The sequence below is a fragment of the Crocuta crocuta genome, unplaced genomic scaffold (genome assembly GCF_008692635.1).
Source record: "Crocuta crocuta isolate KB4526 unplaced genomic scaffold, BGI_CrCroc_1.0 scaffold25, whole genome shotgun sequence".
Lineage (NCBI taxonomy): Eukaryota > Metazoa > Chordata > Mammalia > Carnivora > Hyaenidae > Crocuta > Crocuta crocuta.
Window position 1 is genome coordinate 11861430 of NW_027532015.1, and position 21163 is coordinate 11882592.

The 21163-nt window shown below is 38.5% G+C and overlaps 1 long non-coding RNA gene across 1 annotated transcript; it reads left to right on the plus strand.

Annotated features, from left to right (window-relative positions):
- The first annotated feature begins 874 nt into the window (after positions 1 to 874).
- On the plus strand, positions 875 to 20481 carry LOC144241544 (uncharacterized). Its single transcript, XR_013338109.1, has 3 exons — positions 875 to 1063; positions 16408 to 16531; positions 20255 to 20481. It is a non-coding gene; the product is annotated as an uncharacterized LOC144241544 (long non-coding RNA).
- Positions 20482 to 21163: the final 682 nt, after the last annotated feature.

A 21163-nucleotide genomic window follows, 5' to 3' on the forward strand; every position in this document is an offset into this window, starting at 1 on the left:
CTCTTTTGCTTATGCTCTGTCTCTCTCTCAATAATAAACAAACAACAAATAAATAAAGGTGTTCTTATTCCAGAGCCAGAGGAAAAAGGTAAGAGAAGAGCATCCACTACCTTGAGGAAGTTAAATATATGTTGAACATTCTTTCAATTAAGGTCTCATTACATAAAATTTAAGATGAAATTTATAATAAATTTACAGAATTGATATTATGTAAATACATTTTCAGAAAAAGATATGTACATTCAGGCGCTGCTAATTACTAGTTATATGATCTTTGGCAGTGTACTTAATCTCTCCAAACCTTAGTTTTCTGGCCTATGATATAGAGATAATAACAATTACTTTAGGGGATCATGGTAAAGTTCAAAGGAAAGAATGAATGTTGAAGTAACTTGTTCATTTTAGTGTTGTATACATGACCTTCTATGCACCCAGCACTAAATTTTTAAGTTTAGAGAAAATGTGAGAAGAATGCAAGGTAGAATCTCTTCCTACAACAATCCTAGTACCTACTTGGGATCAGGAAGTAATAAGAAAATGAGATGAAACTGCATAAAACTAAGTTGTATGGTCCAGGCTATGTGTGCAATAACAATTTTAAGAAGAGAGAACTTTAAATGGGCTGGAAATTCTGAATATATTCTTTCCAAATGGTACAGGCTAAGTAAGCTTTGCCTGAACAAAGAAGCAAAGATATCTAACAGCTGCTTACCACTCTCTGTTGCTTAAAATATCAGAGGAGTACGAGGTTTAGGCAGCTCTGAGGGCTGAGTCATCTTCCTCCTAACTTGGTATTTATTCAGGACGCAGCCCTCACCCTGATGACAACAGCATTCCTGACCTCTGAGCAGCTCAAAATGCTAAGATGGTTTTGAAGGTGAAATAGACACCTCATCCAGATTCCCGGGTGGTTACGGTTCCCAGTTATACGCTGCCTCTCCATTGTGTCGCGGTGCTTGTTCCAAACCAGAGAGGTCTCGACAGCTGAAGAAGAGGAACTAAGGGCAACTGAGAAATAGCCGAGATTTTCTTCTCATGATGATACTCAAGGCTCACAGCTGAGGTAATTATAGAAAGGACTGGAGCATGAGCCTCTAGCATGTACCTTTGTAGCTGGTGTATCATCCAGTGCGTTGGTGTCTCTTCTCCCCCCTGGGGACTAAGTACATGGCTATAAAATTGAATCCCATTTAAATATCATTGCCTTTTATATTCAAGTAACCTGGGGGGTATTTTTTTTTTAATTTTTTTAATGTTATATTTATTTCTGAGAGAGAGAGAGAGCAAGCAGAAGAGGGTCAGAGAGAGAGGGAGACACAGAATCTGAAACGGGATCCAGGCTCTGAGTTGGCTGTCAGCACAGAGCCCGACACAGGGCTCGAACCCACGAACCGCGAGATCATGACCTGAGCTGAAGTCGGACACTTCACCCACTGAGCCACCCAAGGGCCCCAACCTGGGGAGTATTCTTGAAACGTCCCCTGTTCTTCCTTACCCAGAGTATACCTTCTGATGGAGCCAGAGGAAGGTAGAGCTTCGAGGCTCAGTGTTAGGTAAGGTGCCTGCTCAGGCCGAGGTGGTCGGCCCGGGCTATGTGGGTAGGCTTCTCCAGGGCTCCATTTTCCTGCCTGCTCTTCCTCCTTCAGCTCGTTGAAGTTTATTTTGGAATTATGTTTTCTATTCAACCTAAGAAATACTCTTAATTTTTTTAATTACTTAAGCAATTATTTTATTGTGGCAACCTCAGAAAATAAAAATAAAAGGGGAAAATTTTTTTTAAAGATTTAATCAATTCATTTCAGTTGCTCAAGTTCTAGGAGGGTCTATTTTTTCTTTACATTTATTTATTTTGAAGGAGAGAGACAGCATGCACATGCAAGCAGGGACGGGGTAGAGAGAGAGAAATTGGGAGAAAGAGAGAGAGAGAGAGAGAGAGAATCCCAAATAGGCTCTGTACTGTGAGTGAGGAGCCCAAAACAGGGTTTGATCTTATGAATCCTGAGATCAGGACCTGAGCTGAAATCGAGAGTCAGATACTCAACCCAGCGTGACAGCCAGTTGCTCCCATGAGAGCCTATTTTGAACAAAGCTCTGTATCAGATACGTGAAATTTAACAAGGGCGATAAAAGATTAAAAGATAGTTATTGTGACAGACAATCTCACATGTATTTTAGGTTCTCATCTCATCTAGTACTATGTGTAAAGAGGGCTTTTGTCATTATTTTTCCAGGTGAGGAGGTGAAGGCCTTGTTAGGTTCCATAACTTGCCCAAGATCCTACAACTTATAAACTATAGAGAGAAAATTTAAGCCCAGAAAATTCTAGCTCTAAAGCCTGTGCTCTTTATACTTAAGTTGTCAGGGGGAGAAATAGCTCAGGAGTTCTAACATTTCCACTATTCTAGATGATACTGACTCCTTCCTTTCAGAAGGGAAGAGCTACGGAGGGGTAGGCTAAAAAGAGATTGAGGCCATTGGTGGAGAACTTTGTTACAGGTCATCACTTTGTACCCAGTTATGTCAACAATGGGGAGTTACCAGTGGCTGACTAAATATGGAGGTGTTAAGCATAGTCCTGGGCTCAGGGCAATAGGTGTGTGTGGTGGGGACCCCTTTTATAGATTATTTTGAAAAACAATAATAAAACCCAGTCATTCTGATTTTAATCATCACCTTGTGCCTAAAATTCCAAAAAAGGAAGTGATCAAATATCCCTCCTTTTCAAAAAAATAAAAATTTTCCTCTTTTCCTCTTAAACAATTGCTGCCATTAATGTTGAGTTTTAAAAATACACTGTAAGGTTTCAATTATCACATTCTAATTATTTATCCTTTACTAAGCACTGTGTTCCTCTACATGGAAGTTATTTCCACAAACTCACAGTTATGCAGTTAGCCCCCAACACACGCTCAGCTGCCTGAATCCAAGAGTAAATTGGGAATTTTTGAGTTTGCCTTGGGCAGGCACAGCTGGGATTGTTAAGTTAAAAAAATCAGAATTTAAGCAACTTCACTATGTCATTGTATGGGATCACTTGGAGCTTTCTATTTTTTTATTTAAATGCAAAACACAGGTGTAATATTTTTGCCTGAAAAGTGCAAATTTGAGCTCACGCATAAAATATTCTATGAATCTGAGAAATCTTTAAAATTAAAACCACCCATTTTATTTGTTGTAGGAAAAGATAAAAAAAAACTATGTTGATTATTATTTACTACATGAAAATAATTTTGTCACATGGTGGAAAGGGTGTTACAGAAATGACCCTGTCAAGGTGTCAAATATGTTAGGAATGCCACTGGGAGTCACTGAATGTTTTTAATGGGAGGAGTCACAAGAATGGTCACAGTGAATCATAAAAGACACCACCATTATATCTACATGTGCTTGTAGGTGCATCTAGTTACCTATACGTTGTAACTGTAAGAGGGAAAAAGCAAGGTACGTGTTGTCAAGACAATACAAATATTAGTTATGGAGGTTATTCTGGCGTGGGGTCTTGAGGGGCTGCTATGTTTTCAGGGTAGAATATCAATTCTACCTCCAGCTAGTCTGCTTTTGAAAGCAGACAGTTCTCATTTTTAACTGCCAGGAGAGAATACTGCATTTCAAGGAGTCCGTAGGAAATAAGACAATTTGGAGGCTTTTGTCACCCAAGATCTTGGGAAATGTCTGCTAAGAAAATCATTCCTTAGACGTTTCTGTTAAGGATGCACACTTGTCATGACTTGTGCTGTTGTTCACAATATTCCATGCACGTCCCTGTGGGAGGATTATACTTCTCCATCCTATAGAAGACTGGCCTGGCTCCACAGCCAACTTACTTCAGCTGGTAAAATGTCAGCAGATGTAACAAGGCTTTGGGGGCAGTTTTAAGAGTCAGTGTGTGGTTTGCTGTGGTTTTTCCCCAGCCTCTGTGATCACGAAAGCATGGAGCCGATAATCACTTGGGTTCCTGGATGACTCCAATGAGCATTACTCTTTTGTCAAAGTGTGATAAATATATAGCATGGACAAGAAATAAACATTAACATTTTTGGTGGCTAAGACTTTCTTGTTGGTTATTTGCCACCACTACACCAACTAGCCCAACTTACTCGATAGAGCAGTCCTTCAACTTGGGCACATCCTCTCAAATCTATACCCGAATTTAGCCAGACAGGGAGAAATTACATTCATGGAACTCATTGTATAGATATCAGTAGATTGCTTTTACTGCATAGCGGTTGATGTGACGTTCATTCATATTGAAAGACACTATAAACATGCCTCGTAAAACTCATCCCAGTCCACATGGGATGTTGTCATGGCTTAGGGGCATTCTGCTGATGTAACTTGCTGAACAACCTCAAAAGAGGCTCCAAGCTTCCTGGAAATCAACCTGAAAAGATTAACTTGATCAAGTTTACGACATGAAGCATTTAAAAGACAGAAATCGACATTGATTTTGCTCAGAAGAACGTTAAGAATCCTTAACACAAAGCCCAGGCAGAGGAGGAAAATGTTGAGCCGGGTCTATTCATCACTATTCCTTCAAACCTTCCCTTATCACGCTTTCCTCCCCCTCCTCCCTTACATGATAAAAAAAAAAAAAAAAAGAATCTAGCAATTAAAATGTCTGGCCCAGAGAGACAGAGAGCTCAGCCCCAGCCCATACCTAAAATTGGGCCTCTGGACCCCTAAGGCTTCATTCTGGTTTAGGTGCAGATCTGCCATTTGTTGACAGACCCTTTCCCAGCACCAAGTATGTTGGGGTCACTGGGAAAGAGGAAACTTATGAATAAATTTGAAAGGGGGTCTGAAAATTTAGATGAATGCCAAAGGAGTCCTTTGTGAATAAAATTAAGCAGTCATTGCCATAGAGGACAAACATTTTAACTGGCTCTGCTTCACAGCTACCTCCCAAGGTTTCCTCCAGGAGGCAGAGGCATGGGTCTGTGTTAAATGGCTTAATTTTCTTAATCAACTATTTCATTGTGAGTTTTTAATTTCATTCCCATGCTTATTTTTTTTTTCATTTTGCCATAATACAGCTCTAAGTACCGTGGCAAACATTTGACAGTTTGCTCAGCAGGTGCTGGGCTCTGCAGGGCTCACAGAGCTCTACCTTTTATTAATTGGGTTTCAAAATGTGTTCCTGTGTGAACAGAAGCTAAGATGGGACTATTGTACCTGTCAACATGAAGCTGGGCGAAATAAAATATTTGGAATGTGTTTTAAAATAACTCATTGTGAGCTTGATCGGTTGAGAATTTAAAAGCAGAAATATTCTTTAATGTTGAAATAAATAATCGTGCAATCAAAATGGCAATAAAATTAAAGAAACGATGGGGTTTGTTCAAGGTGCTTCAGTATTTGATAACAATGAGAACATTCTCTTTATGCCCAATAGGTTATGCATTGAAAAGATAGTTCTGAAAAAGATTTTTAATAAAAACTCTAGTAGCCTGGGGAGTTAGTACCTACTTTGAAAACCAACAACGAAGGCTCTCTAAATACTGCTGATGGTTCCAATTTAATTTTGGGCTCAATTTGGAAGGTTTTCTCCCCTTATCAAGAAAAGCTCTCAATCTGAAATTTCAAATTTCAGTCTAAAAGAAGCTTTCGCAAGCAGTGATACTCTGGGAATGTGTCTCTCTTTTGGTGAAGCAGAACTATCTTTGTGACTCTTTTCTCCCTTTTTCATATACGCGCTTCAAATTCATTGAACTTTAATGACATGTATTCTAAGACTCCCACTCAGGGCAGAAGACAAAAGGGAGGGAAAGGGAATACCGTAAAAGTTGACCCAAAAAATTCGGGCCCTCTCTTGTCATTATTACCAGCCTTTCTATCATTAATTTTGCTCAACTCTGAAATAATGAATGTTCTCTGTGTCCTCGCAAGGGACTATCTATAGGCAATTCCCCCAAAAGGGGCTGTGTCCTCAATTTTAAGCATGGGGAAAATAAAGATGAAGCCACAACAATCATAAGACGAAAGCTTAAAGAATTATTATACATATATTCACACGCACATATATAGTCATGTTTGTTTCTGATTTAAAAAATAATGAATTATCATTGTAAAAATCTTCAAGAGTTGTGGCAATGGGCAGGGTACAAAGACAAAAATCCCTGAAATTTTACTTGCAGACATGGGCACCTTTTGGTCTATTCCCTACTGGACACTTTCCATGCATTTTTACACACACACACACACACACACACACACACTTTTTTATTGAAAAACAAAAATAGAGCCATGTCAAACAGTGTGTTTCAACTTGCTTTGTACACTTGTCAGTATATCAAGGACAGTGTTTTTGTTTGATGTATAGAACTGCCACATTCTTTTGATGTCTGTCCAGTATTTCGCTGAAATCCAATACATTGATGGAAAGTAATTTTTTAACCAATTCTTATTGACAAATGGTTACAGTGTTTCTGATATACCAATATTACAGTCACTTGGTTGGATATTTCTGGAGGATAGATTTCTAAAAACGGAACTAAGGAGTTAAAGTTAAAATATTGCTACCTATTTCCAAGTTACCTCCAAAAATGTTGTCGTAATTTACATTCCAACCTACAATGTATGAGAAAATATGCACTCCACCTATTTTTAAGTTTTGCTAATTTGAAAGATAAAATGTATTTCATTATTGTGTAAGTTTGCATTTTTAGTTATGCAGAGATTATTTATACATATTTACTTGGATTCTTTACAATATTGTGTCTTCTTACGAAGGAACATGGGACAGCTTTATTAAGTCTTCTTTAGGTCCCTCAGCAAAGCTCTATTATTTTCCTGATAGATACCTTGCAAATTTCTTACTATATTTCTATGTATTATATATATTTTATTGTTGATGAACTGGGAATTTTTTTTCATTATATTTCCAAGTGATTTTCCTAATATCATAAAGCCTATTAATATTTGAATTCATGTTTTATTTCTAGCCGCTTTCCTAAACTCTATGAGTTTTAGTAAAGTTTCATTTGGTTTCTGTCATCGTAGTCTGATTTTGTTCTTAGGTGAACTATCATAATGCCACAGGATATACATTTTGCCTTTTATTTTCCAATAAGGATGCAGTCATAACAATGGTCATTGTCTTCTTATTTCAGAAGTCAGTGAGAAAGCCTTTAGTTTTTCATTGTTTATGATAGTGTTTTATCATCTGTTTGGGGCCTTAGACCACTTTAGGAATCTAATAAAAGTTATAGATCTTCTTTCTCCTTCCTTCAAATGCATGTGCTGTACACACAAGAAAATTTTTCATATATTTTCAGTTGATTCATACACCCCTGGAGGCTGATGAATACACTCACACAAAAACACACCACAGGACAGGCTCTACTGACATAACTAAAGTTGTTTCAACAAGACTGGCCAAAGGGAACATTTCCAAGTAGGCGAAGGGTGTCGATTTAATGCAACAAGTATTTGTTGAGCTCTCATTAGGGGTTCTAGTTACCCAACAGAAGGGTTAGCTTTCCAATGCAATTAAAAACAGACACTCTGCAAGACACTGGCTATAAATCCTCCCTGAATTACTCTCAGCCCATCCAGAAAGAGGGACAGATAAGTAAATAGAACAATACAAAAGTGGTATTAAAGATGTGTGTGTTCTGGATGAGAGCATACCTGAATACTGTTTTCATCAACTACAGAAAGTTTTACAGAGAATGTGCCTTTTGGAGTAAGATTTTAAAGATGATATCTAAGGGGCAAAGACAATCCAGAAAGAGAAACAACAAGAGCAAAGGTAGTTTGGCCTCAGATATGTGTAGAATGGTGGGTAGTGCCCTATGCTTGGAACACAGAAAAAAGTACAAAGATTTTCACGAACTGTTCGAAATGACTTTGTTTTTATGGTAGCCTCAGCCAAAATAACATAGTGTTACAAATCTTGCAAAATAAAGATTCCTCAGAAACCTCACACAAATTGCATAACTCTTGAGCTATTTTTGTTTCAGGGCAGAAACCTCGTAGATATGCTCAGTCTTACCAATGGTTTACCAATTTAGTGCTTTTGTTCCTTCCTTGCTTAATTGATCCAGAATACTGTGGCCCGCTGAGAATGCCTGAGGGCTTTCTCTGTCTGGTACCAATTTCAGAGCCTTCTAACTGAATGGGTAGTGGAAGTTGTTAGCAGTTGCTGGAAATTTAGTGTGAAAAAGCTGGCTTTGGGGAGATTAACCTAGAAATACCGATGATCTATTTTACATCCATACGTAGAAAAGAATATGTCTCTTACAAATATTCATTTACATTCCATTCATCTTTTTTTTTTCTTTGAGAGAGAGAGAGAGCGAGCAGGGAGGGGCAGAGGGAAAGGGAGAGAGAGAATCTCAAGCAGGCTCCACACCCAGCTTGGAGCCAGAGGCAGGGCTCAATCTCACAATCCTGAGATCGTGACCTGAGCAGATATCAAGAGTCTGATGCTTAACTGAGCCACGCAGATGCCTCACATTCTATTCATCTTAATTAAATTCCTTGGCCATATTTGTTCATGAATGGCATACTTCTTTTTCGTTCTTTCTGCCAATCTATTATCTTTTCTATCTTGGTCCCATCTTTATTATAATTTTCACCATGGTTCTTCCTTTCATCACTATTTCTAGGTAATCTCCACTGCTAGTCACCAGACCAAAGGTTGCTCTTTCAGTCTTGCACAAAGATGGTATTTTGTTTGTCTTCCAATCTCAACTGAATCAGAATATGGTCCACTGAGGCTGTTGGAGGGGCGGGATAGGGAGAAGGGTATGGCAGACATGCCTGTTGTAAAATTTGTTAAAGCTTCTCAGATGATTCTCATGAATAGCCAGTATGAAGGACCACTGGAACCAAGAGCATCACTCATTAATCCCTCCATAGAGCCCTCACTACTCATCTACCCCTATCTCTGCACCCAACCCACATAGCCTTTAACTAGCTAAATCTAGCTTCTCTGGAAAACAATCAATAGTTGCATTCTACTATGGATATGACCACTTATGGATTACATTTTCTTATAATTATGAATGTCCATTAATTTTCACAGCTGAGATGCCAAATCTACGTATGTAAAGGAAAAACATCTTTAGGAAAAATATAGTTTCCTCTTTTTTTCCCTACCTTGATCTCCCCAGTGTAAAACCTCTCAGTTCTCTTTATGCCCTACCTATTGGTCATTGGCCTTGTTCCCTTAATTTGTGAATTCATGTGACTGGTACAATATTTATATAGTAGGAATACAATGGCACTGATTCTCACAGCAATTAAATAACAGTAATGCTTAGAATGACATTAAAGAATTAGTCAGTCTTTAGAAAATGCTTAAATATAAAATATTGCCCAAAGTATTCTACTGTAGACACAAACGACACCCACTTGAGTTTTCTTTCTCTTATTATATCTTTAGATTTATTGGCACCCTTTAAATCAATACTGCTTTGGTAAACTCTTCATTAGTATTTGTCAAATTACTGTTATATTCAGCTACCTTCTGTTTTGTTATTATTATAGTCATATCCTCAAAGTGTATTTGTAAAGCATTCTTCACAGAGGATCCTAAAACAGGCTGTTATTAAGCATATCATTATAGCATATATGCTAGGAAGTCTATTTTCAGAAAAAGTCAAAGAGCTTGAGAGGCCTCCAGAGAATTCTTAAAGATATCATCCAAAAGCCATCATAAGCTTTCTTTTTTCCTTTCAGGGCTTGTTCCTCTTGATTCTAGTAACTCCCTGACCCCTCTTTCACCAAGCATCGCACAGTGGGTTCCCACTGGACTTGTGGTACGCATGTGTCTGGAAGGGCAAACTTGGTCATGTTCACTCCATCAAACTCTATCTTGCCCCTAGTAAGTTCACTGAATGAATTCTAATTGAATGATACTGCTTTAAGGGCAATATGTTTCCCCCAAACCAAAATGTCATATTTATGCTTTAAAGCAATTTAAAATAATTAAAAATAATGGTAGGTCAAAAACAATTTTCCTAATCTTAATTGATGTCATGCCCACAAATAGCAATAATTTATTTCTATGCAAAAGCTCTTCAATTCTACACTAAATACTAAAAGACCTGAATTCTATTTTTGGCTCCAGCACTGATTTCCTGCCATAAGTCTTTCAGTTTTTACATTTATGAGACCAGCAAGCTAGAGAAAAATAAACTGATGTGTCCTTGGGGCATAAAGACCTCAGAAATTAATGAGTTAATAATTTACACACAGCACATGTTCCTTTAGAGGGGAATCGCCTTCATAACACACAACAAATATTAAGTTGAAATAACTAAGGATGATAGATATAGCTAACTCCATTTAGTTTGTAATGTGTATGGTATTGTGATTCTAAACATTCTGCCCTAACATGTGGTAGCATTTAGCCAATACTCCTAGTAATATTTATAAGTAGATTGAGAATTAGCCCACAAATACCATTCAGGAAGTTTGTTCTGATGATTTGTTTTTCATGTTCTGTAAAATGAATTGCATTAAAGGTCAGAAAAAGTGCCTTAAAGGAGCACTTCTGTAATATTTAAAGTGCAGTTGATCTTGCTGAACATTATAATAAGATACACATAATTGGCTTTTCTCCTGGGAGTCAAGCTCAGTAACTTTCTGCCAAATTAGCCAAACCGTTACATAATACACAGAAAGATGGCAGAATGCAGAACAAAAGGTTTCTGTATTACTATTGTTCATCTTTAGCCACAGGAAAGAGGTAAAGAAACTACTGTGTGTGGTGACAAAGCAGGATTGGGACCTAACCCCAGAACTGGCTAAATCCACTCTTCTCACAGCTCATTGCAACCTGAATGCAATTCCCACCAAATGTATTTAATTTGATCCTGTGACCTCTTGACTTCTTAGGGAATTTTTTTTTTTTAGAAAAAAAGAAAAGAAATAAAGGAAGGAAAAGGAAGGGAAGAGGAGGAGAGGGGAGGGGAAGGGAGGGCAAGGGAGGGAAGGGAAGGAAAATAACTGTTGTCAGTCAAACTGAAGGCAATCACCTCCCAAGGTTGACATCAGCGACCTGAACACATGACTACTAACACACTTCCAAACCTCAGTTTTCTCCTTCAAGACCCACGCTCCATATTCCAGCCATCCCACCCACAACACACACGCACACACGTACACACGTCCCAAAGAGCCAGAGGGAACCATACAACGTCAACAGCACTGATACAATTTAGCAACAGAAAAAAAAATGTAGAAAATATTAAAGAAGAATCAGTTTCAGGTGCCTGGGTGGCTCAGTCAGGTAAGTGTCCAACTCAGGCTCAGGTGATGATCTCTCACAGCTCAGTGAGTTCAAGCCCTGCATTGGGCTTTGTGCTGACAGCTCAGAACCTGGAGCCTGCTTCGAATTCTGCTCTCTCCTCTCTCTGCCCCTCCTCCACGAACGCCTGTCTCTCTTTCCCTCAAAAATAAAATAAACTTTAGGAGGAATCAATTTGACGAAATAATTTTCTAAAGGAATACAAATTCACATATATTTTTCTAGGGCAATTTTCTAAGTAATGATTTTGCAAAATTTCTATTTGAAAAGGGAAACAATGTACTTGATACATTGTTTTTCAGCTTCAGTAACAACCATTTGAACATGCTCTTAATTTCAAAATGCAATTAAAGTTCAAGTTTACTTGTTACCTACTTAAAAGAAGCTTCCTGGATCAGAAATAAAAGAATATAAATACGTGTTAAAAGTCTGAAATATGCCTTAGACATCAGACAGAGCATCCTAGGATTTTTGGATGAAGTGTTCTCTTATAATGAAAAGACTGTTCTATTAAGTGTGAATAAGTCAAAACCACACATTAAATGTTTCATTTGCTCTGCAAAGGGGAAAATGTTAAATCAAGTGAGTAAACACTTTTTTAATAACTCAGTGAGAGATTTCATGGAATCCTCCCATATATAAATATTTTGAGATTTTTACATCCTTCTATATGGCAATAAGTTGTCCATCTCTACTTTTCATTTAATTCATTATTTTCTCTGCCAATGAATTTTGGCTTAATGCTCTCTTTTAGAATGTGTAAGCAGAAACAAATAAGCAGATGACCGTAATTGGACGTATTCTAACTAAAAATAGCTAAGTTCGTATTAAAACAAAATATATACACCACAATATTTATGTGCCAACCTTTTTAGCATTTATTTTCGGACACATTTTCCTCCCACTACATCCACCTGTGAATATATGCCAGGATGTACATTTTCTGTGCCTTTAAGAGCCCTTAGTATCATAAGCATATTCATTCTACACTCACCAGAGTATCGAAGCACTTGGAACATTAGCGGTAGAGTTATGCAGGTATGAAAGAATTTCCCCCCAAAAGGAAGCTAATGTCATCTGAAAACAAATAATTTTTGTCCCTCAGTTACATAGGCAAATGAGGCCTCTGGGGAACCAAAATAGTTTTCCTGACATCCAGGTGGTAAAGTCCATTCACATCATAAGGCATTACTCTCCTGTTTTCAATTTTATGAATGTTAGCTACGTACTTCCTAGACCCATGGCAGATTAGTAGCTGTAAATGGAAAAGGGATAGAAACAAAAAACCACCCCAATAATGACAAGAATAAATAGCTAACAGAAAGGCTACTAAAAGCAGACAAATAAAATATAGTAATTTGAGATGATATAGAAATTTATTGAAAGGCAAAACTTTTCCATACTTTTAATGGGCCATAAGTGCATTGGTACATTTATATTTATAATTATACCTGAGTCATAAAATGTTATATTTTTAAGAAAGCAGAAAGCTTTCAAATATAATTATAAATGCTTCCAAAGGAAAACAATCAGATTCTTTTTAAGTTTTAAAGTTGAAAAGTGTAACTTTTAGATATTGAGGAAATTTATTTTTGCAGAACACCCCCTTTCCACACAACTATAGAAGATGTTAGGCTTGATATCATTTTAAAATTCAGTGATTACCCCACTGAAATAAAAAGTTATAGGGAGGTGCCTTGGTGGCTCAGTCGGTTAAGTGTCTGACTTCAGCTCAGGTCATGATCTCATGGTTTGTGGGTTCGAGCCCCACATCAGGCTCTGTGCTGACAGCCAGCTCAGAACCTGGAGCCTGTTTCAGATTCTGTATCTCCCTCTCTCTCTGACCCTTACCTGCTCACGCTCACTCTCTCTCTCTCTCTCTCTCTCAAAAATAAATAAAAACATTAAAAAACAAATTTAAAAAAAGTTATAGGAAGTTCAAGTAAAGGACTAGAGGTTTTATCCAGAAGAGAATAATCCTGTTGTCACATTGAAAATGTTTCACTGGTCATGAGACCAAAGGAATAACTAAGGAAGAATGTTGTTGACTGTCCTGGTGTCATAGCTTTTTAACCAATTAACAATGTTTACAGAAAGAGGACAATAGCTAAGTGAGTCAAAAAGATATGAGAGTTAAGTCAGAGAGGGGTGCCTTGCCGCTGACTTCCTTTCCAGGTTTGGCTATACCCTGCATTTTTCTAGTCTCAGAAGATTCTTTATGTTAAAAACCTGCTGGTTCTTTTCACACAATCCACTGATAGATAAATACGTGCATGCCAAAATGGAAGTATAAACATTCTTGGTCTTATGTTATTGCAAGGGGCAGAGAAGGAAAAGTTTGGACAGGATGATAGTTTTTAAGTTAGGTATTTCAGAGAGCATGCAAAACTAGTTAAATGGGCATTTTCTTGAGCACATCAATCAGAAAATAGTTTACTTAGCTGATGAACTCAGTTCATGGTAAACATTCACTAGCTACCTTTTTGATTTGGCCATGTTTTCTCAGATGAGAGACCTTGGCACCTAGTCATGTGATCCCATATTCTTATAGTGCTTGTATTTTCTCCCATCATGCTTTGCAGCAGAGGGGCAAACTGATACCACAACATTTCAGTAACTCAATAATACTTAATGTCTATTGCTCAAATGAGGGAAACACCTAACTTAAAAACTATCATCCTGTCCAAACTTTTCCTTCTCTGCCCCTTGCCAATTGGATCCCACTGGCCAAGCTGATGGCTTACATCTGATCCAGATGTCTGTAGTCATTTATAGCCAATTCTCTAGTCCAGCCAATTAGTCTTAACATTGAAGCAATTGACTTACCTGCTGACAGCCTGAATCAACAGATAATTTATGACCTGAACTTCTGTAATTATTTTAATAGCTTTTTCATACCCTTTCCATTCTATTTATCATAATAAGAGCATTTAAAATGAGAACTCCTCAGTAAAGGAAAGAGATGTGAAGGTATTAAAGAAACATTTTATTAAAGAAATCAGAGACCTACCCTTTTAAGAGGGTCCACACTGGAAACATTCCCCTCTTCCTCCTTTCAACTCATCAGTTTATAAATATGCTGGACTGTTTTTTCACCATTTTAAGTCATTATTATATCTTAAATTTCAATTTGTCTTATTGCTTACTATCTTCAAACATCTCAAAGATCAACCTACTCTCCATTATCTTGCTATTATTAACAATGGCGGCTGAAGGAGAAGGCATTCATTTAAGTCTGATTTCTATCCACTAATCAGGCCAATGGGTTTCTTAACTTCAAGAGGTCAGTTTGCCACCAAGACTGTGCCAGTCTGTCTTCATTCTGTGTTCATTTACTTTCTGCTTCTCACTGCATATTGTCAGAGGTATTCCCGACAATCACTAACATTGATGACAGACAACTGTCATGGCCACAAGAGTTGGGCTAAGGAAGAATACAGAATAAGATAAGTTTTGTGAAGAAAAACGAATGAATAGTTTTAGTCTACTAAGTGAACTAGAGAAACTATGGTTCAATATTGAACTGCTATACTTTACAGCATACCATAGAGAATACCAAAGAAAATATTGCCTGGGGAGATGCATGCTCAAACCTCCCCATCTGCAGCTGCTATCAATTATTCTGCCCTGATGTGACTAGAAATCTCAGTTTTCAATAGAGAAATATGAGTTGTAAAAGAATCCTTATTGGCCACCCCTACATTCCCCTCCCCACCCCCACCTCCTGATTCTGTTTGGCTTTTCAAACATTTGAAATGTCCACATACTTTGTATCTTAGCCCACTGGGAAGTTAGAAAAGCAAACTTAGCTAGTTTCGGGGCAGAGGAGAGATTCTGTGGCTTTCAGAGAATCTCCATTGGATTACAAAAGCTCATAAAAGGGTACCTTCACCCTAAATGTTATATAAACAGAGTTCTGTCTGTGCGTATGATTTATACTCTTATTGAAGATCTTGAATTTTCCTTCTCTTCATGCTAGAAGATAAGTGAAGGACAAAAAGTCTATTTAGAACAGTTAACCTGATCATTTTTTAAAAGATGTGTGCAAATCACTAGGGCTGGGATCCCGTTTGTCAACCAAATTGCCAGGAAATAATTTATTACCGACAAGAACAAAGTATGCAGCTGGCTATCCCAAACAACAGCATGCTAAATGAGCCAGAGACTTGTTATAAATATCTTCCCCAGGACTGCATTTCCTATAGTCTAAAATTATTCTAAAAGCAGCATGGTATTCATGGAAAAAATAATTGTACTGGGCATCAGGATGTCAGAGTTTCTTCTGCCTGTTCTAGTGACTAGCTTTGTTAATCATGTTAGGCCAATTTCAGAGTTTTGTGGGAAAAATGTATACATAATAATAATAATAATAATAATAAAATGAAAGAACGAAAGAAAGGAAGAAAGGAAGAAAGAGAAAGAAAGAAAGAAAGAAAGAAAGAAAGAAAGAAAGAAAGAAAGAAAGAAAGAAAGAAAGAAAGAAAAAGAGGAAGGAAGGAAGGAAGGAAAGAAGAGAGGGAAGGAGACTTTATACTGGATGACCTCTGAAATTCTTTCGAGCTCTAAATTCTAAAATTCTACACTGACACCATTGATATCCTGTACTGGGACCCCAAATGCTATACAAATTAGTCTAGGTCCATTCAAAAGATGAGAAAACTGCATTTAGAAAAAGGAAAACCAAGGGCTGTTGTAAAATAGTCTTTTGGTTTCTGTGTGAATTATATCATTAACAAATTGTTCCTCAGGCTCAGTTAGTACAGTAACTTTGAGAGGTGAAAAATGTTACTAACAAATCAAAAAGCGACAAAGTAATTGGGAATGAGACTTCACGTTTAAAAACCACATTTTAAAAAAGAAATAGTAATAAATGAAACCTATCTTCTTGAGAACCCCCAGTCTTTCACTTTTGTTATATCCCACCTTGCATTGAGTCTCTGTGTGTCCGTCTTCTCTGCCAGACTATAAACTCTTAGATGTCAGGGGCCATATTTTATTTGCGTTTCTATATTTCATGCTGATTTGCCCAGAAAGACATTCAATAAATGTTTGTTGAATTGAATCCTATTTTCAATATATTGGATGAAAGTGGGAAAGAAATACTTAAGTGGAATAATTAATCAAACTCAACCTGTAAATCGAAATTTTAGATGCACCTCCTCTTCCCTCTTTTACAAATGACTTGGGAGACAATGATGTCAAGTAGGATCTGTGAAATACCTAACCAACTGGAGAAGACTCTTCTTACCTTCATAGAAAGAAAAATATCAAATTGTAAGTATGTAACATTTTCCTTATCAGAATTTCTCCATGGCCCATTTATTTATTTATCCATTCATCACGTATGTAATGGGTATCCAATAGTCTGGTTGTACAACTATGATTAAGATATGGCACCTGCTTTCAACAAAGTGTTTCTAGTTTAGGGAGAGAAAAGGTCAATTACAATACAGTGGGGTAATTGTGGTGATATTGATATGTATATATACATTTCGATAGCACATAAAAGGAATGCATGAATGAAGGTTGAGGATGATTTAAAGCTTCTCAAAAGAGGCCATGGATAGCTAAGCTGAATAATGAAAGGTAATTCTGAATCAGTCAGGGCAAAGATCTAAGACTTGTAGACAAAGGCGGGGTTTGGGGGGCACATTTTATATTTAGTTAGCACTTATTGTATGCCAGGCATTTTTCCAATCCCTTCAAAAACAGTAGCTCCTTTAATACAAGTATATGCAGGAACTATTATCATACCCATTACAAATGAGGAAACCAGGGCCCCACCAAAAGAATAAGTAACTTCACAAGACCAAATAGCTAGTAAGTGGCAGAGCTGAGATTTGAACTCAGGCACTGTGGGGTCAGACTTTATGCTTTTAACCCTGTTGGTTACTTGTTGTTGCTCTAAGGATGGGAGGCAGAGGGCCTGACTCCTCCCCACTCACCTCTTCCTCCTTTATTCTCTGCCTGAGCAGTCTATGCATCCGATTTTGTAACGACTTGCTTGTCTGCTTGTGCGCTGTCCATCTGCCTCATTGCAGAGGTCCTCACAGAGGGGTTCTAAGCAGGAGAGTCATATTTGCTCTCTAAAAAGAACACTGATTGAAGCAGAGGGAAAAGATGTTGTTTTGGTAATAATATCTATGATGTATCTGATATTAAAATAGAATTTCAACCCAGGCATATTTCAAAACAGGGAGATAGACCAAGAAGTAAAAGTATTTCAAAGTGAGAGTCTAAGATCTACTCGAGAGGACTCTTAGATGCCTCAACCACATGGAAGTATAAAAGACTCAAGAGCTGGAGATTAGAAGAGAATATTTGGAGAGGAGAAGATGTCTTTGAAGGAGTCTTTGTTGAGTCACACCCACCCCATCTCTGGTCCGGGAGAGCAGCAGATAGCCCTAGCTTCAAATCTAGCCAGACAGCTTCAAGGTAATGACTCAAGGAGGAATTTTCTGGAGAGAGCAGTAGGAGATGCTGGCCTCTAATTCACACTGAGGAAAAGCAACTTCACTAGGACTACATGTTTGTCCTCGGCAGTTTAGGTGCTGTCTGACCCCCATCCAAAATCCTAAAGGACAAAGATCGGCTGGTCATCCACAGGCATGCGAAGGAGCCTGCTGTGCTGAGATGGGGCCTGACCAGGAATGTGTGAGGATTGAGGGAAGCCATGCAGGGGAAGCGTGCACAGAGCTGAGCCAGCAAAGGGCTATCCTACATCTCTGCAGCAGTGTCCAGAAGCTGCGATGCTGGCAGGAGCTGGAGCTTATGCTGCATACATAGGAACTACAGACGAGGAAGGAATCAGGCTCAGCCAAACTGCAGTTGCCCTTCTCAAGCAGATGTGCACGTGAGAGACCCTCACTGATTTGGAGGTAAGGGGAGGAGGAAGGTCTCCTACAAGTGCACAAACGTGTTGATGATAGAATGAGACGGTTTCACCAACCTGCCAAGTTCAGGGAGAGGGGACGCATGATCATCAGGAGAGTATCAGGTGAGTGAGGACTTCCTCGCTGCCTTTTTCTCTCCACTTTCCCTCATCCCCAGTTTAGGAGGGATTCAGAATCTGAAGTTAACCAAAGAAGGACGAGAAGGGGAAATCACCACTTGACCAAAAATCACAGAGGCCAACCTTACTCCCCCTCACCTCACAGAGGATTTGATGTGGGACATCTTAATGGTTCCAATGTGACAATGTTTGGTGACTTAAAATAGAGATCAGTGTGACCACAGAATTTCATGGAGGTTACCAATCACTCTAAAGGGAAAAGCTTTCCCCACTGAATCAATTTAAAGAGACAGTGAGGGATAAAAATGAAGGTGCTTGGTGATTACATTACCATCACAGCTGGTATTCAGCTGAAAGGATAGACCCACATGGAGTATGCTGCCCTAACCCAGCAGAAGCCAGATCCAGATGAGTATCAGGAATGCCAGTCACCCCCAAACTGGAATTGTTTTCCTGTGATAAATTACCCTATGCAGCCTGCGGCCTTGCTCCACTTTGTGTTCTTTCTCAGTTCCAGCCCTGGGACCTGACAAAACAGGTTTCTCCAGGAGGTTCCCACTGAGGGCTGAGGAAGCTCACACTGTGATCTGGCCCATGCACAAGAAATAAGATTTCAGCCTTACAGTGCTGGACTCTCCATCCCTTGCCATGACAAGAACTTCTGTCCATCTTCTGCCACCTTTCCTACTTTGCTCTTACAGTACAAGTACTAGTATTACTCATAGTTCCTTCAACAGAGGGAGGGCTTCAGTTCCTCCACACGTCACACACCTACACCACCAGGGAAACTGACAGTGACGTCCCCACATCTAGAACCCTCTCTGATGATCATTTCCTGCCCTGTATTCGGAAGTCAAATGTGTGATTAAGAACATGACTCTGGAATAAAACACGTTGGCTCTGAAGCTGACTTTTCCTACTAAGTAACTTTATGACCTCGGATGATGTATTTCGTTGTTCTAACCTCAACTTCCTCATCCATAAAATGAGCAAAATGATATTATTTACCTCATAAAGTCATGATGAGAATTACAGGACATAACAAAAAAATGTTCAGCCTATGGTCTGGCACATATAAACTAGCAATTAACATTTGTCGAACAAATTGAATAACTGAGTCATGATACATTCAGTTTCCTCATATTGGAAAGCCACTCCCTCTACCGTCTGCGTGGCAAACTCTTATTGACCCTGCAAAACCTAGACTGAGTGACTGGGGTCATTACAGAGAAAGTAAACTCACACTGTCAGTGCTTCAATCGCCAGGATATACTGTTAGGTGAGAAAAGCAAAGTGCTTAACAGTGTATATGGCACTGTGAAAGAAAGTTATGTTAACTTTTGTGTAGAAAGAAGGGGAAATAGCCCATAACAAATATTTTATGTGAATTTCTACTAAGTAAAAACACTGAAAAATAAGCCAGAAACTACTAGTGGTGATATTTGAATTGAGCCTTCACAAACAATAAAGTCCGCTCTGACCAGGCATGTAAGGGATGCAGATATTCATGCACTGACATTGATTATTATTTAAGGCTCTACTTCTGTAGGGATGGCTGGGGGCTTAGTCACTTTAGTGTTCAACTTTGGCTCAAGTCATGATCTACCACTGGTGAGTTCGAGCCCCTTGTCAGGCTCTGTGCTGACAGCTCAGAGCCTAGAGCCTGCTTTGGATTCTGTGTCTTCTTCTCTCTCTGTCCCTCCCCCCCGCTCTCTCTCTGTCTCTGTCTCTCTCTGTCTCTCTCTCTCTCTCTCTCTCCCTTCTTTCTCTCAAAAATAAATAAACACTAAAAAATCTTAAAAAGAAGAAAGACTCTACTTCTGTATAAACCAAATCACTGGCTGACTCAGTTAAGTTTATTCTAGAAACCTATATTCCAAGCAAGAGGGGAGGAGAAAGAGAAGGGAAAAAGACCTTTACTTATTCCAGGCATCAAGTTCAGCACTTATGTATATTAACTCATGTGATCTTTACAACCTTACTAGGTGGTTACTTTCCAAAGGAGGAAACTGGAGGTCAAGGACTAGACAACTGGAGGCAGAAACGGAGCTGGAATTCAAATTCACCTCTGAGCCTCAAGCCCTGCACAAGTCACACAGTGAGGACTCTGCCAATTGCCCGGTTTGGTGAATGACACAGAACTGATAAGCATGACTTACTCCTACTTCTTCACTGAACTTGTTAATAAAGACATCCAAGTACAGACTCTCGACACATTCCCATAGAGACCCTCTCCATTGGGCATAGATTATTTTATACACTTCTAACATGCAGTTAGAGATTCACATAAATATGCTCTCCCCTGATTTGAGTTCCACATATTTCTACATGTATAACCTAATATTGCATTAAATTCCACACTGAGGACTGAAGACTATAAAAAGGAAATGAGCTAATTTTGTCATGAATTATTTTATTTATTTTTAACTTTCTTTTTTTTAATGTTTTATTTATTTTTGAGAGAGAGATAGGAACATGAGCAGGGGAGGGTCAGAGAGAGAGAGGGAGACACAGAATCTGAAGATAGGCTCCAGGCTCTGAGCTAGTTGTCAGCACAGAGTCTGACATGGGGCTCAAACCCACAAACTGTGAGATCACGACCTGAGCTGAAGCTGGACACTTAACCACCTGAACCACCCAGGTGCCCCTGTCATTAATTATTTTAGTAAGTCAGGATTGATTTCTAATTATCACTGTTTTCAACTCTCAATACTTGCAAGGCATGAAAACAAGTTAATAGGCCTAGTATAATTTTCTAGAAAGTTTTTAGAAAATAATATGAAGGTCACCATCTTCTATTTATTTTCTGGAGTTGCCATAAAGTGGGGGGGACACACTTCCCATTTTCCACAGTTTTCTATACTAAACTCAATGTGTAAGCAAATATTAAAATT